Genomic DNA, 18,091 nt, shown 5'->3' on the forward strand with positions numbered 1-18,091 from the left:
GGGTTCTCCCTATATATGTATATAATTATATATATAATTATTATATAAATATATATTATATAAAATAAATTATTATTATTATTTTAGATTTGAGATTTTGCCATGTAGCACAGGTTGATCTGAAACTCCTGGGCTCAAGCAATCCTCCTGTCTCAGTCTCCCAAAGTGCTGGGATTACAGGCATGAGCCATCTCACTGGGCCCAGCATCTTTCTTGATGCCAGGTTCATTGTCATTGCTGTTTGTTTTTCGTTTGTTTCAGGGTTTAGACCTTCAACATTATATGGACATTTGCTATCAGTTTTCTTGAAGATGATGGGTTAACTGCCCAAGCAAGTGACACACAAAAACCTAAATCACAAGAATCAGGATAATTTATTATTATTTCTACTCTTTGAGTTTTCATCTTTAGGATTTAAGGTACTATGTTCTACAGGAGTCAGAGCTTATTCTAAATTCCTCACTTTCAGGCTGGGCATAGTGGCTCAGACCTGTAATCCCAGCACTTTGGGAGGCCAAAGTGGGCAGATCACTTGAGGTCAGGAGTTCAAGACCAGCCTGGCCAACATGGCGAAACCCCATCTCTCTACTAAAAGTGCAAAACTTAGCTGGGCATGATAGCACATGCCTGTAGTCTCAGCTACTCAAGAGGCCGAGGCACAGGAATTGCTTGAAACTGAGAGGTAGAAATTGCAGTGAGTAGAGATCACACCACTGCACTGCAGCCTGAGTGACAGAGTGAGACTCTATATCAAAAATAATAATAATAATAATAATAATAATAATAATAATTCCTCACTTTCTTCATTAAAAATACAAAGCATGTAAAGATTAAAGTTAAATTGGACCGGGAAGCGAATCCCATGGAGTGAAGGTCACACTGCAGTGGACTGACTTCTAAAGACTCTTGGTAAATGAGGAAGAAACCCGGAAGAGGAAGAGGAAAGCAAAGGGGTCAGGGATGGCTCTTCCTCAGGGTCTATTGACATTCAGGGATGTGGCCATAGAATTCTCTCAGGAAGAGTGGAAATGCCTGAACCCTGCTCAGAGGACTTTATACAGAGACGTGATGTTGGAGAATTATAGGAACCTGATCTCCCTGGATATCTCTTCCAAATGCATGATAAAGAAGTTGTCATCAACAGGGCAAGGCAACACAGAAGTGCTCCACACAGGCGCACTGCAAAGACATGCAAGTCATCACATTGGAGATTTTTGCTTTCAGGAAATTGAGAAAGATATTCATGACTTTGTGTTTCAGTGGCAAGAAGATAAAAGAAATGGCCATGAAGCACCCATGACAGAAATAAAAATGTTGATGGGTAGTACAGGCCGATATGATCAAAGGCATGCTGGAAACAAGCTTATTAAAGATCAGCTTGGATCAAGCTTTCATTCGCATCTGACTGAACTGCACCTATTTCAGCCCAAAGGGAAAATTGGTAATCAAGTTGAGAAGTCTATCAACGATGCTTTCTCAGTTGCAGCATCCCAAAGAATTTCTTGTAGGCCCCAAACCCGTATTTCAAATAAGTATGGGAATAATTCCCTCCATTCTTCATTACTTACAAAAAAATGGGAAGTACACATGAGAGAAAAAATCTTTCCAATGTAATGAGCGTGGCAAAGCCTTTAATTGTAGCTCACTCTTAAAAAACATCAGAAAATCCATTTAGGAGAGGAAACAATATAAATGTAATGTATGTGGCAAGGTCTTTAATCAGAAGCAATACCTTGCATGCCATAGATGTCACACTGGTGAGAAACCTTACAAGTGTAATGAGTGTGGCAAGACCTTTGGTCACAATTCAGCCCTCTTAGTTCACAAGGCAATTCATACTGGAGAGAAACCTTGCAAGTGTAATGAATGTGGCAAGGTTTTTAATTACAAATCAAACCTTGCATGTCATCATAGACTTCATACTGTAAAGAAACCTTACAAGTGTAATGAATGTGGCAAGGTTTTTAATAGAAAATCAAACCTTGAATGTCATCATAGGCTTCATACTGGAAAGAAGTCTTTCAAGTGTATTAATGTGGCGAGGTTTTTAGGCAACAATCAAACTTTGCATGTCATCATAGACTTCATACTGGAAAGAAACCTTACAAATGTGAAGAATGTGACAAGGTTTTCAATTTCAAACCACTTCTTGAAATACATAGGAGAGTTCATACTGGAGAGAAACCATAGAAATGTAAGGTTTGTGACAAGGATTTTGGGTGTGATTCACACCTGGTACAACATACTGGAATTCACACTGGAGAGGAACTGTACAAGTGTAATAAGTATGACAAAGCCTTTAATGGGCAGTCAACACTTACTCACCATCAAGCAATCCATGGTGTAGGGAAACTTTACTAATGTAATGATTGTCACAAAGTCTTCAGTAATGCTACAACCATTGCAAAACACTGGAGAATCCATAATGAAGAGAGGTCTTACAAGTGTAATAAACGTGGCATATTTTTCAGACATCGTTCATACCTTGCAGTTCATTGGTGATCTCTCTTTTTTTTTTTTTTTGAGACGGAGTCTTGCTCTGTCGCCCAGGCTGGAGTGCAGTGGCCGGATCTCAGCTCACTGCAAGCTCTGCCTTTCCAGTTCACGCTATTCTCCTGCCTCAGCCACCCGAGTAGCTGGGACTATAGGCGCCTGCTACCACGCCCGGCTAGTTTTTTGTATTTTTTAGTAGAGACGGGGTTTCACCGTGTTAGCCAGGATGGTCTCGATCTCCTGACCTTGTGATCCGCCCGTCTCAGCCTCCCAAAGAGCTGGGATTACAGGCTTGAACCACATTGGTGATCTCATACAGGAGAGAAACCTCACGAATGTGATGATTGTGGCAAAGCCTTTACTTCACATTCACACCACAGTAGATATCAGAGAATCCATAATGGGCAGAAATCTTACAAATGTCGTATGTGTGGCAAGGTCTTCAGTCTGAGGTCACTACTTGCAGAATATCAGAGAATTCATTTTTGAGGTAATAGTTCCAAATGCAATGAGTACAGCAAGGATTAATTGACATTAGAGTCAATTCAGCATTGACTTGAGTTTGAGTTGACTTAAAACATTGAGTTCAAGCATTAATTGACATTAAAGTGTTTATGTTAAGAGGATTGGGCCAGGCGCAGTGGCTCACACCTGTAATCCCAGCATTTGGGAGGCCAAGGTGGGTAGATCACTTGAGGTCAGGACTTTGAGACCAGCCTGGCCAACAGACATGAGCCACTCTTCCCAGCCTGTTTTTTGTTTAACAAAAACTGATGGGGATTTTTATGGGTATTGTGTTAAATCTAAATCACATTGGGTTATACAATCATTTAACAATATTAATTTTTCCAAAGCATCAATATGGGTTGTATCTCTATATATGTTTTTAATCATTTTGATCAATGTTTGTAGATTTCAAGGTGGGAAATTCTCAGCTTTTTACATTTATGCCTAAGTGTTTATTTAAGTTCTGTAGCAAACGGAAGTGTTTTTAACTTTTCATTTAAAATTGTTTATTGTTATATATGGAAATTCACCTAATTTTTGGTGCTGATAATTTATTCTGCAAACACACTGAATGTGTTTATTAGTTCCAGTAGTATTTTGGCTGATTGTGATTTTCTACACAGAATATCATGTCATCTACAAGCAAATATAATTTTACTTCTTTCTTTCTGATTTGGATGAGTTTTAATTCTTTTGCTATTTAATTACTCTCGCTAGGACAGCCAGTACTTATTGAATAGAAACGGTGAAAGCATTCTTGCATCATGTGAGATCCTACAGGAAAAGCATTCCATTTTGCCTGCTTGGTTATTTCTATTTTTGAGGTAAATTTCTTTCTCTGTCTATTTTGTTTAGGATTTCTATGATGACTGTAAGTTGAATTTTGTGAAATGCTTTTTCTCCATCTATTGAGATGATGTATTTTCATCTTTCATTCTCTTCAAGTGGTGTATCATATTGATTTGCTTGAATATGTTGAATCATCCTTGCATCCCAGAAGTAAGTGGCACTTGCATATCTACCATCCTTTTATATATCCTTTTGAATACTGTTTTCTAGTACAAGGGGTCTTCAAGAAGCTCATAGAAAAATACGTATTATGAGAAAATTGTGCATGAATTCCACACTTTTTGCACCAAAATAAATTGCTACAAATCTGTTATATCTGAACAGACTCTAGTTTGAGGCACTCAGAAGGGTAAGACATGAGTTTGAAAAGAGACGCCATCAAAGCAATATAAAGTCTGCTAAAATTGAAACAAGCAGAAACATCAAATTTACAATGAGACCAGATGCAGTGGCTCAGGCCTGTAATCCCGGCACTTTCAGAGGCCAAGGCAGGTGGGTCCTGTGAGTCCAGGGATTCAAGACCAGCCTGAGCAAAATGGTGAAACCCCTTCTCTACAAAGAATACAAAAATTAGCTGGGCATGGTGGCACATGCCTGCAGGGCCAGCTACTGTGGAGTCTGCAGTGGGAAGATGTCCTGAACCTGGGAGGTCGAGGCTGCAGTGAGCTGTGATCATGCCAGTGCACTCCAGTATGGGTGACAGAGCAAGATACTGTCTCAAAAAAAGAATACTTATGGTAAAGTTTGGGTAAAGGAATAATGAAATCATTGATGCTTTATGAAAAGGTTGTGGAGACGATGCCCAAAAGAAATCAACAGTTTGCAAATGGAGAACTCATTTTGAGTTGGGACAAGACAGTGTTGAAATTGATGCATGGAGCGGCAGGCGGACCATCCACATCAGTTTCACATACACAAAAATTAATCTTGTTCATACGGCAATGAAGAGGACTGACAGCTAATAGCAGAAACAAGTCAGGAGTTTGAGAACAGGCTGGTTAACATGGTGAAATCTCGTCTCTGCTAAAAATACAAAAATTGGCCGAGTATGGTGGCGGGCACGTGTAATCCCAGTTCTTCAGGAGTCTGAGGCCGGAGAATCGCTTGAACCCAGGAGGTGCAGGTTGCAGTGAGCCAAGATGGCGCCATTGCACTCCAGCCTGGGCAACAAGAACAAAACTTTGTCTCAAAAGAAAAAAGAAGGTGTCAAGCCCCTTCTCTTTTTTTCTCTGCCATCGTGGTGTGTACTTGACTCTGCTTCTCACCAGATCTTCTCACAAGACTTTCAGGATTAAGCGACTCATGGCCAAGAAATAAAAGTAAAATTGTCCCATTCCCCAGTGGATTCGGATAATAAAATCAGGTACAACTCTAAAAGGAGACATTGGAGAAGAACTAAGCTGCGTCTATTAGTAATTGCACATGAGATGGCACACATATTTATGTTGTGTGAGCATCATAATCACATTACCATATCAAGCTGAAAATTTCACCATTATCTGGAGAGTTGGACATGTTTTATTGGGAATATATTTTTTCTTTCTGAATCAGTTATGAACACATTGGTTGTCTGGGTTCAGTAATAAATATGTGAGACTTTTCATTAAAAAAAAATTAAAGTTAAATTGCCATGTCATTAATGGAGAAAAGGAGCATTTTAACAAGAACAGTTTTCCCCCACCCCACTTCCATCTGATGCCAATCAAAACATACCACTGGCTATTTAGTAAAAACAATTTAATAAACCCCAGAACAAAAGCAGTGTACTTGTACACAGACATACAAATTAATGTGGAAAGAGAAAATGAAAGAATAAAGAAAACTAAACTCTAGTTGTTAGGGTATCCTGGAACCAAATTGCAGTTTTCCAACTGAGAACGTGTCTTTGTCTGTGTAGAACAGTTCTAGATTCAAGTAGCAGGTACTTTTTTTTTTTGAGATGGAGTTTCATTCTTGTTGCCCAGGTTGGAATGCAATGGCATGATCTCAGCTCACTGCAACCTCTACCTCCCGGGTTCAAGTGATTTTCCTGCCTCAGCCTCCCGAGTAGGTGGGATTACAGGCACGCGCCACCATGCCTGGCTAGAAAGTACTCTTTTTTTTTTTTTTTAATTTATTTATTATTATTATACTGTAAGTTGTAGGGTACATGTGCATAACGTGCAGGTTTGTTACATATGTATACTTGTGCCTTGTTGGTGTGCTGCACCCATCAACTCGTCATTTACATCAGGTATAACTCCCAATGCAATCCCTCCCCCCTCCCCCTCCCCATGATAGGCCCCGGTGTGTGATGTTCCCCTTCCTGAGTCCAAGTGATCTCATTGTTCAGTTCCCACCTATGAGTGAGAACATGCGGTGTTTGGTTTTCTGTTCTTGTGATAGTTTGCTAAGAATGATGGATTCCAGCTGCATCCATGTCCCTACAAAGGACACAAACTCATCCTTTTTTATGGCTGCATAGTATTCCATGGTGTATATGTGCCACATTTTCTTAATCCAATCTGTCACTGATGGACATTTGGGTTGATTCCAAGTCTTTGCTATTGTGAATAGTGCTGCAATAAACATACGTGTGCATGTGTCTTTATAGCTTCAAAGAGAATCAAATACCTAGGAATCCAACTGACAAGGGATGTAAAGGACCTCTTCAAGGAGAACTACAAACCACTGCTCAGTGAAATAAAAGAGGACACAAACAAATGGAAGAACATACCATGCTCATGGATAGGAAGAATCAATATCGTGAAAATGGCCATACTGCCCAAGGTAATTTATAGATTCAATGCCATCCCCATCAAGCTACCAATGAGTTTCTTCACAGAATTGGAAAGAACTGCTTTAAAGTTCATATGGAACCAAAAAAGAGCCCGCATCTCCAAGACAATCCTAAGTCAAAAGTGGCATCATGCTACCTGACTTCAAACTATACTACAAGGCTACAGTAACCAAAACAGCATGGTACTGGTACCAAAACAGAGATATAGACCAATGGAACAGAACAGAGTCCTCAGAAGTAATACCACACATCTACAGCCATTTGATCTTTGACAAACCTGAGAGAAACAAGAAATGGGGAAAGGATTCCCTATTTAATAAATGGTGCTGGGAAAATTGGCTAGCTATAAGTAGAAAGTACTCTTTTTTAAATAGATGCCTCCTTTTTTGCTGCTGAACACATCAATTGTATCTTCTTCCTCCACTTTCGGCTGCGCAGGTATCTAGTTCATTGATTTGCTGCTTGTCAAATGCAGATCTGATCTGCCTGACAAACCCTATGCCTCACAATAGGCTCTGGCATTTGAAGGCTTGGCTGGGGCTAAGATCTGTTTCCAAAGTGGCTCACACATATGCCTGGCAAGCTAGTGCTGGTTGTTAGCAGGACGCTGCCATTCCTTACCACAAGGACTTCTCCATAGGGTTTCTTGAGAGTCTCATGACATGGCAACTGGCTTCCCCCATTGTGAGTGATCCTGGACTCAGGTTTTGATACAGAGAAAGGAATTTCTGCTACTATAACTTTCCTAGCCTATTTCATCACCTCCACCCATTCTTGCCCTTGGGAGGAAGAGGAGTTTCTGGTTGGTAAATTTAGTGGAAGGAATTAAGTATGGTCAGTTAGCTTCTTTGGGCTTATTTTGGAGCAGGTTAATCCTCAGGAGGCAGACATTCTACTCTAATCTATTTTTTGGCCAGACTAAAGGGCCAAAAAATAGGAGAGTCTTTGACTTGTCCAGCTATTCCAGGAACTGAGTAGGCTGGGTTGAAGGTAAGCCCATGTGGCTATAGATCTAAAGTCATGATCTCCCATCAGCATTGCCAGTGACATTTTGAGCTCCACCAATATGACGCTATATCAGTTAGTTCTCAACACTGTAAGAGCAGATAGGACCTCTTCCAACCTGAAAATTTGATGGATGGGAGTAAAATTAGATTAATTCAGCAAATAATTTGAAGAATGAAACTGTTTCCCACTGGGTAAATCTGAACATCTTCAAGGCTGAGGATATTACTGTGTTCAATTCTTTTCCATACAGCCTAAGAAGGTACTATCAAGACTTCTTCCAGAGGAGTGTTTGGATAGGGAGAGCACAGGAAATCGGGGGTGGAAATGTAGAGAGAGTGAGTCATTTTTGTTTATCATCCTTGCCGTCAAGTTGTCTTACCTGCTTTGGTCAAATGTCTAGTGGCGTTATTAATGTGAGAAATACCAACCAGTTAAAATTTTCCTGGCAGACTTCTGACTCCAATCTCTACTTCCTGTTGTAACAACAGATCCTCAACAACAACGATGACTACTATAATAATAGTACTTACTATTTTTGAGCACCTACCACAAGCCCAACAGCATCCTTTGAACTTTACATACATTGTTTCTGATGTTTATATGAGCCCTAAGAGGTAGATATTGTTTTCATTTTACAAGTGAGGACAATAAGGCCCAGAGAGGTTAAGAAACATGCTGCAGGTCACACAGAGATTGGAACGCCTTTCTGTCTGAGTCCAAAGCTCATGCTCTTTTCATTCTGTCACATCTCAGCTTTTCAGGGTGGAGAGTGCAGTTAAAGAAGAGAGTGTTCTTGCTTTTTGAGGCTTCTTGACTTCTCCTAGGAGGGTTTTCCAGATAACCCAGAAACTCAGGGGACATTAAGACAGAGGATTCAATTCAGAGATCATCTTACCCTTCCAACAGCCCCATCTCCTGCCCCATTCACTTCCCAGCCATGAAACTGTTATCACATCTAACTCAGAAACGTGCTAAGAGGCCATCTGTTCAGCCAGGAGGTGCCATTATCTTTTATGGTCCTTGAAAATGGTCGTTGCCTGAGTAATTGAAACTGTATTTGACAATGGAAGATGAGATTCTGTGTCTCTCAGGGACCATATCTACATTGCTATTTTGTCTTCCCATGGCAAAAGGAACTTGAAACAACTCTAATCTTGAGAGGGGAAAACAGCAATTACCTTAATAGGTGTGGTAGGCAGAACAATGACTTTCCACAGCCATCCATGTCTTTTTCCCTGGGACCTGGGAATATGGTTCCTTACATGGCAAAAGGGACTTTGCAGATGTGATTAAATTAAGAGATTTGTATTGGAGGAGATTATTTTGGATTATCTAGTGGGCCCAATATTATCACAAGGGTCCTTAGGAGGGAAGGAAGGAGGCAGGAGAGTCAGAGAAGATGTGACTACAGCAGCAGAGGATTGCTGACTGGGGGTCATAAGCTAAGGAATGCGGGAAGCCTCTAGAAGCTGGAAAAGGCAAGGAAACAGATGCCCCCTAGACCCCTAGAAGCAACACAGCCATGCTGACACCTTTTAGTCCGGTGAGATCCAGTCAGATTTCTGACTTCTAGAACTGGATGTTAATTTGTATTGCTTTAAGGCACTAAATTTGTGGTAATTTGTTACAGTGGCAGCAGGAAATGAATACGCTAAGATACTCTCTACTCTTCTTCACTTAATTATTTATACAATTGGCCATTAAAAATCCTGGTGAGAACCTCTGTGTCTACTAGGGACCTCGCCATCTAGTCTTTTCTTGCAAAGCAAGAGGCATCGGGCATATCAAGTCCGGCATACCATGTTGTTATTGCCTCTTTTCATAATGGCCTTGTGGAGCAATGAACTTACACAATACTGTTTCATACTGATAAGTAAAGAAACTGACAGATCAACACCATTTCTGTGGAGTCAAACACTAGAGGGCTCTGCATAGCCTGTTACTTACTCTGAGATGTAATAAATACAAATCAGCAATAGTACAACTAGTAGATGGCATATGTCCATTTGTGGCTTGTGCTTCTGGAAAACAAGGCATGGCTATCACCACTAGGCAGCTCCCCGGGTTTCCTGAGCCAGCTATTACCAACGGAACTGCTTCAGTGCTAAGGGAAATGAGGTGAAAAAAGTCAATGACTCCCAGTCAAGCTCCAAAGGAAATGGCATAGCTAATGCAAGCTCCTCTGAAGCTGACCCGGTATCTGTCAGTGTTGACGGTTAATGACCCTCGTTGGGGCTCCATTAGAGAGTGGGGTAGACAGCATCTTTGTTTTCAACTGAACACTTTAGAAACTGCCTTGTGGATTAAAGACGTCCACTGACTAAATGCCAGCCAGCAGGATAATGATTTAATTAACCCTCCTACTGAAGCTGGTGGGAACCCAAAGCAGTCATTTCCTGGTAGAAACTCTTACCACAAAACAAATTCAATTGATTTCTGCCCACTCCTCTCATCCTCGGTGGAAATCAGAAAGAGCAAAACAATTCCAGCTGGTTAAACCAAAGATGCCTTCCGGAGGGCTTCAATTTGCCAACACTGCAGGGAGCCGGGATGAGCTGGGATCCAATAAACCCCATGCAGCTTTGGCACAGAGTGTCAGGTCCCTTCTAGATTCTTACACTCCTCTGTGCTCTGGGTTATCTCCTCTATGCACTCCCTCATTGATTAAATACTGCATTACCCCTTAATGAGTGTTTATGCACTGGTCACATTACTTGCTAAATCAGAAATAAGGCATTCCTGCCTCAAGCACTGGAAATCATCCCAGTAAGTGGCTAATGCTACGTTTGTCAGGATACCAGAATTTAACATCGAATTAGTCAATCAAATTACCAGAAGGAGATAAAGTGATATTTTGGCATTTACATTTTACTGATGGGGTTAGAAATCCATGTCCCTCACAATGCATTCCCTGAGCACCTCTGATGTGCTGGCACACTTAGAAAAAGCTAACTAATCCTGTGTTAATGTGTACAGTCAGGACCTGAGACCTAAATCTAGGTAGTGTCAGATCATTCACTGTTTGGGATTATTTGCATTTCTATTATTTTGTCGGTAGGAAGATGGCAAGATTAACTTATATAAAATTTAATTATTGGGTGGGCACTCTGCTAGATGTATCATTTAATCTACAGACTAACTTGCTGTCAATTTGGGTCTTCCAATAAGTAAATGCTGAGATAGAGTCAGGGTTATTGGGGAATAACACTAGTGTCTCTATTTCATTTACTTTGGCTCTGATCTTTGTGATTTCTTTTCTACTGGCAAATTTGGGTTTGGTTTGTTCTTGTTTTTCCGGTTCCTTGAGATGCAACATGAAGTTGTTAATTTTTGATCTTTCTATTTTTTTGATGTAGGCATTTAATGCTATAAGATTCCCTCTTAGCATTGTTTTTGCTGTATCCCAGAGGTTTCAGTATGTTGTGTTTCTGTTTTAACTCATTTCAAAAAAGTTTTAAATTTATATCTTAATTTATTCATTGACCCAATGATAATTCAGGAACATGTTGTTTAATTTCCAGGTATTGTATAGTTTCAAGAATTCCTCATTATTGATTTCTAGTTTTATTTTGCTGTAGCTTGTGAAGATACTTGTTATGATTTTGATTTTTTTTTTTTTTTTTTTTTTTTTGCGACAGAGTCTCTCCTGCCTCAGCCTCCTGAGTAGCTGGGACTACAGGCGCCCGCCACCACGCCCGGCTAATTTTTTTGTATTTTTAGTAGAGGCGGGGTTTCACCGTGGTCTCGATCTCCTGACCTTGTGATCCGCCCGCCTCAGCCTCCCAAAGTGCTGGGATTACAAGCGTGAGCCACCGCGCCCGGCTATGATTTTGATTTTTAAAAATTTGTTGAGACTTGTTTTATGGTCTAAAATATGGTCTGTCTTGGAGAACGTTCCACTTGCTGATAAGAACACATATTCTACAGTTGGTGTGCAAATTAGTCTATAACATTCTAAGTCAATTTGGTCAAAAGAACAATTAAGTCCATTTTTTTGGTTATTTTTCAGTCTCGATGACCTGTCTAGTGCTATGACTGTGGTAATGAAGTCCTCCACTACTGTATTGCTGTCTATCTCTTTCTGTGTGTCTGCTAATATTTGTTTTATGACCCTGGGTGCTTTGGTGTTGGGTACATATATATTTAAGATTGTTATATCCTCTTGCTGAATTCGTTCCTTTATCATTATATATTAATCTTCTTTGTGTGTTTTTATTAAACTGTTTTTGATTTAAAGTGTGTGTGTGTGTGTGTGTGTTTTGTTTTGTTTTGTTTTGAGATAGAGTCTTGCTCCATCACCCAGGATGGAGTGCAGTGGTACAATCTTGGCTCACTACAACCTCCGCCTTATAGGTTTAAGTGATTCTCCTGCCTCAGCTTCCCGAGGAGCTGGGATTACAGGCACCTGCAACCATGCCCAGCTAGTTTTTGTATGTTTAATAGAGACATGGTTTCACCACGTTGGCCAGGCTGGTCTTGAACTCCTGACCTCAAGTGATCCACCTGCCTTGGCCTCCCAAAGTGCTGGGATTACAAGTGTAAGCCACTGTGCCTGGCCCTAAAGTCTGTTTTATGTGATGTAAGTATAGCTATTCCTGCTTGCTTTTGGTGGTGGGTTTATTTATTTATTTATTTATTTTATTTATTTTTTTGACTGTGTCTTGCTCTGTCACCCAGGCAGGAGTGCTCACTGCAACCTCTTCCTCCCAGGTTCAAGCAATTCTCCTGCCTCAGCCTCCTGAGTAGCTGGGATTATAGGCCTGTGCCACCACACCCAGCTAATTTTTGTAATTTAGTAGAGACGGGGTTTCACCATGTTGGTCATGCTGGTCTCGAACTACTGACCTCGTGATCCGCCTGCCTCAGCCTCCTAAAGTGCTGGGATTATAGGCATGAGCCACTGTGCCCAGCCTCTGCTTGCTTTTGGTTTTAAAAAAACGAAGAGGAAATTTTTCCTAACTCATTCGATGAGGCCAGTACCACTTCAATACCAAAACTAGACAAGGTCATAAGGAAAAAAAACAAAACAAAACTAAAGACCAATATTTCTGGTAAATATAGATGCAAAAATCTCCAACAAAATACTAGCAAACCAAATCCAACAGCACATGAAAAAGATAATATACCATGATCAAGTGGTTTTATACTAGGGAGGCAAGGTTGTTTTAACATAAGTAAATTAATAAATGTGACTCATCACATGAAGAGAAGCACAAAAACCACACATGATCATCTCAATAGATGCAGAAAAAGCATTTGCTGAAATTCCTTCATGATAAAAGCCTTCAGACTAAGCATAGAAGGAACATACCTCAAAATAATAAAAGCCATATATGACAAACCCACAGCCAACATCATACTGAATGGGAAAAAGTTGAATGCATTCCCTCTAAGAGCTGGAACAAGAAAATAATGCCCACTTTCACCATTCCTATTCAACATAGTATTCAAAGTCCTAGCCAGAGAAATCAGGCAAGAGAAAAAAATAAAAGTCATGCAAGTTAGAAAAGAGGAAGTCAAATTATTCCTGTTCATTGATACGAACTTATTTCTAGAAAACCCCAAAGACTCCAACAAAAAACTCTTAGATTTTATAAATAAATTAGGTAAAGTTTTATGATACAGAATCAAACTGCAAAAATTAGTAGCATTTCTATATACCAGTAATGATCAAGCTGATAACCAAATCAAGAAGGCAATGCCTTTTACAATAGCTAAAACAAAACAAAACAAAACAAAACAAAAAACAAAAAACAACAAAAAAAAACCACCATAGGAATATATTTAACCAAGGAGGTGAAATACCTCTACAAAAAAACCTACAAAACACTGAGGAAAGAAATTTTAGATGGCACAAACAAATGGAAAAACCTCCCATGTTCATGGATTGGAAGAATTAATATCATTAAAATGAGTATACTGCCCAAAGCAATCTATAGATTCAATGTAATTCCAATAAAAATACTGTCATTTTTCATAAAATTAAAAAAAAATCATGAGATTCATAATGAATAAAAATAAAAGAACCCAAATAGCCAGAGCAATCAAAAAATGGTGTTGGGAAAATTGGATAGCCATATACAGAAGAATGAAACTAGATCCCTATCTCTCACTATATAAAAAAGTCAATTCCAGATGGCTCAAAGGCTCATGTAAGAGCTAAAACTATAAAAATACTAGAAGAAAACCTAGGGAAAATTCTTCTGGGCATTGATCTAGGCAAAGAATTCGTGATTAAGATTTCAAAAGCACAAGAAATAAAACCAAAAATAGACAAATGGGACTTAAACAAAGAACTATGCACAGCAAAAGAAATAATCAACAGAATAAACATACAACCTGCAGAATGATATAAAATATTTTCAAACTATGCTTCCAACAAAGGATGAATATCCAGAATTTACAAGGTACTCAAACAACTCAACAATGACAACAAAACAAATAGCCTTATTAAAAAGTGGACAAAGGACATGAAAAGACATTTTTCAAAAGAAGATATACAAATGGCTAATAACATATGAAAAAATGCTCAATATCACTCATAATTAGAGACATGCAAATTAAAACCACAATGAGATACCATCTTGCACCAGTCAGAATGGCTACTAACAAAGACAAAAACAACATGTGTTGGTGACGATGGGGAGAAAAGGGAACACTTATACACTGTTGATAGGAATGCAAATTATTACAACCTCTATGGAAAACAATATGGAGATTTTTCAAAGAACTAAAAATAGAACTATTCAATCCAGTAATCCCACTACTGGGTATCTACACAAAAGAAAAAAAATCATTCTATCAAAAAGATACCTGCACTCATATGTTTATTGCAGCACTATTCACAATACCAAAGATATAGAGCAACCTAAGTGTCCATCGACAGATGATTGGACAAAGAAAATGTGGTATCTATACCCAACGGAATACTATTCAGCTATTTAAAAAGAATGAAATAATATCTTTTGTTGCAATATGGATGGAACTGAAGACCATTATCTTAAGTGAAACAAATAAGACAAAGACAAATGTTGCATGTTTTCACAAGTGGAAGTTAAATAATGTGTACACATGCACATAAAGTATGAAATGATAGACACCGGAGACTTGGGAGAGTGGAGGGCTGGGAGGCAGGTGAATGATGAGGAATTAGTTAATGGGCATGATGTACATTATTTGGGTGACTGATACACTAAAAGCCCAGACTTCACCACTATGCAATATATTCATGTAGCAAAATTATACTTGTACTCCTTAAATTTATACAAATAAAAAAAATTAAATTAAATTAAAAATGATGCAGTAATCCAGGCAAGAAATGATGAAGACTTGGATTAGGGCATGGCAGTGGGGATAATCACATTTAGGACATATATTTTGAAGGTAGAATTGATGGTATTTGCTGGTAGACCCAATCCAAGGTATGGGAGAAGAAAAACATCAGAATGACACCAAGGTTGTTGGTCTGTGCAGTGAGAGGTATAGTGTTGCCACTAGCTAAGAAAGAGAAGACTGTAGGAGCAACTGGTTCAGAGGGCTATTAGAAGCTCATGCAGCTGTAATAAATTTGAGATATGTAAGCAATAGACACAGAGGTCTGGAGTTCAAAGTAGAGTTCTGTGCTGGAAACATAAATGTAAGAACCATTCACTTATTTTTATTTTTATTTTTTGAGATGGAGTCTCCCTGTGTCGCCCAGGCTGGAGTGCAGTGGCCGGATCTCAGCTCACTGCAAGCTCTGCCTCTCGGGTTTATGCCATTCTCCTTCCTCAGCCTCCCAAGTAGCTGGGACTACAGGCGCCCGCCACCTCTCCCGGCTAGTTTTTTGTATTTTTTAGTAGAGACGGGGTTTCACCGTGTTAGCCAGGATGGTCTCGATCTCCTGACCTTGTGATCCGCTCGTCTCGGCCTCCCAAAGTGCTAGGATTACAGGCTTGAGCCACTGTGCCCAGCCGAACCATTCACTTATAACTGAAAAATTAAATTTAAAGCAGTGAGTGCAGCTGATATTAATAAGGAAGGAGACCACCCCTCATATTGTCTTATGCCCAATTTCTGCCTCCAAAGAAAGAAGAAGTAAAAACTAAAAGGCAGAAATGAAATCCACAGGCAGACAGCCCGGCGCCGCAACCTGGGCCTGGTAGTTAAAGATCGACCCCTGACCTAACTGGTTCTGTTATCTATAGATTACAGACATTGTATAGAAATGCACTGTGAAAATCCCTATCTTGTTTTGTTCTGATCTAATTACTGGTGCACGCAGCCCCAGTCACGTACCCCCTGCTTGCTCAATCAATCACGACTCTCTCACATGCACCCCCTTAGAGCTGTGAGCCCTTAAAAGGGACAGGAATTGCTCACTCAGGGAGCTCGGCTCTTGAGACTGAAGTCTTGCCGATGCCCCCGGCCAAATAAACCCCTTCCTTCTTTAACTTGGCGTCTGAGGAGTTTTTGTCTGCTGCTTGTCCTGCTATATTTCTTGGTTCCCTGACCGGGAAGTGAGATGAATGGTGGATGGTTGAGGCAGCTCCTTAGGCGGCTTAAGCCTGCCCTGTGGAACATCCTGCGGGGGACTCGGACCAGCCCGAGCAACGCGGATCCTGGGAGCGCTCCCAGGTAGGCATTTGCCCCGGTGGGACGCCTCGCCAGAGCAGTGTGTGGCAGGCCCCTGTGGAGGATCAACGCAGTGGCTGAACACCGGGAAGGAACGGGCACTTGGAGTCTGGACATCTAAAACTTGGTAAGACTAGTCTTTGAAACTTGCGCACTCTGTTTGAGTGGAAGCGCGGCCTGATCACCTGCAGCCTTTATTGCACTTTCTTTGGTTTTGGTTTTGACTTGTTTGGAATTGCTTGACAGGATTGGTCTGGGAACTTCTGCCTACCCATTTGAGTGGAAGCTGGCCTGATCACTCCATGGTGTGCCTTTATCGCACTTTGGTTTTGGTTTCGATTTGGTTTGAATTGCTTGACAGGACTGGTTCTTTGGGAACTTGCCCACCCATTTGAGTGGGAAGCGCCCGATCACCCACCTGCCTTTTATCAGCACTTTTGGTTTTGGCTTTGACTCCTGGATTGAATTGTTTGACAGATTGGTCTTGGGAACTTGCCTACCCATTTGAGTGGGAAGCGTGGCCTGATCACTCCACAGTGTGCCTGTAATTCACCCTTTGGTTTTGACTTGACTTGATTGTTTGATACTCTTTGTTTTGGTTTGACCCTTGGCTTGGGATTTCTGGATACTCTGATTTTGGTTTTGATTTTGGTTTGGTGTAAACTACAGAAGTGTGTGTGTGCCCTTTTTACCTGTTCTTTGTTTTGTGGTGTGCGTGTGGTGTGAGTGTGGTGTTTTGTCTAGAGGAAACACGGGTGAGGCACAAAGTAAGACCACCCCACTAGGAACTATGTGGAAAATTTTCAAAAAAAGGATTTAAGGGAGACTATGGAGTACTATGACACCAGGAACACTTAAAACTTTGTGTAAGATAGACTGGCCAGCATTAGAGGTAGGTTGGCCATTAGAAGGAAGAGTGGACAGGTCCCTTGTTTCAAAGGTATGGCACAAGGTAACCTGTAAGCCAGGAAACCCAGACCAGCTTGTTTTAGATCCCCTGCCCCCAACACACAGTGGTTGAGAGAACAGCAGCATAAGCGGCTGGCAGAGGCAAAGAGAGAGAGAGGAAGAGACAGAGAGGAAGAGACAGACAAAGAGGGTGTCAAGGAGAGAGAGAGAGAGAGAAAGAGGCAGAGAGAGAGGAAGAGACAGAGGCAAAAGGAAAGTCAAAGAGAGAAAGAAAGAGAGAGATATATAAGTAGTTAAGAAAAAAAAAAGTGTACCCTATTCCTTTAAAAGTCATCATACCAATTCTAATTTGGACAAAACAAGGTCTTATTAATAGCAAAAGATAATTAAAATCCCAAACTTACAAGGTTTTCAACAAAAGTAAAGTTTGCTAAAAGTTAACAGTGTAACATGTATTATAGTAATTCTATTCTTGTGGCCTTAGACAGTCTAGCCCACAGACATAAAAAAAGGTTCGCCTTCGAAAAGAAAAAGAATGGTTATCATCTTCACAAAAAAAAAAAAGGGGGAGGGGAGTTTATATAAAAAGAGTGTTATATGGTAAATTCTTTTCCTGAAATAAATTAACTGGTTGTTTAAAGAAAGAAATGTTTGTAATAAGTCAGAAAGTTAAGGCATATAAAAAAAAAATTGCCTGTAAAAGTTGTGAAAGAAAAAAAAAAATGGTTATAAAAAAATGTGTGGTTGGCTGGCTGTGGCTCATGCCTGTAATCCCAGCACTTTGGGAGGCTGAGGTGGGCAGATCACGAGAGGTCAGGAGATCGAGATCCTTATCCTACAACACAGTGAAACCTCGGCTCTACTGAAAATACAAAAACAAAATTAGCCAGGCGGAGGCAGGTGCCTGTGAACAGCTCTAGGGAGGCTGAGGCA

General features: G+C 40.3%; 1 pseudogene; it reads left to right on the forward strand.

Moving 5' to 3' along the window:
* Positions 1 to 773: 773 nt before the first annotated feature.
* LOC101003727 lies at positions 774 to 3,006 on the forward strand (annotated as a pseudogene).
* The last annotated feature ends 15,085 nt before the right edge of the window (positions 3,007 to 18,091 follow it).

The sequence above is a fragment of the Papio anubis genome, chromosome 5, assembly GCF_008728515.1.
Source record: "Papio anubis isolate 15944 chromosome 5, Panubis1.0, whole genome shotgun sequence".
NCBI lineage: Eukaryota > Metazoa > Chordata > Mammalia > Primates > Cercopithecidae > Papio > Papio anubis.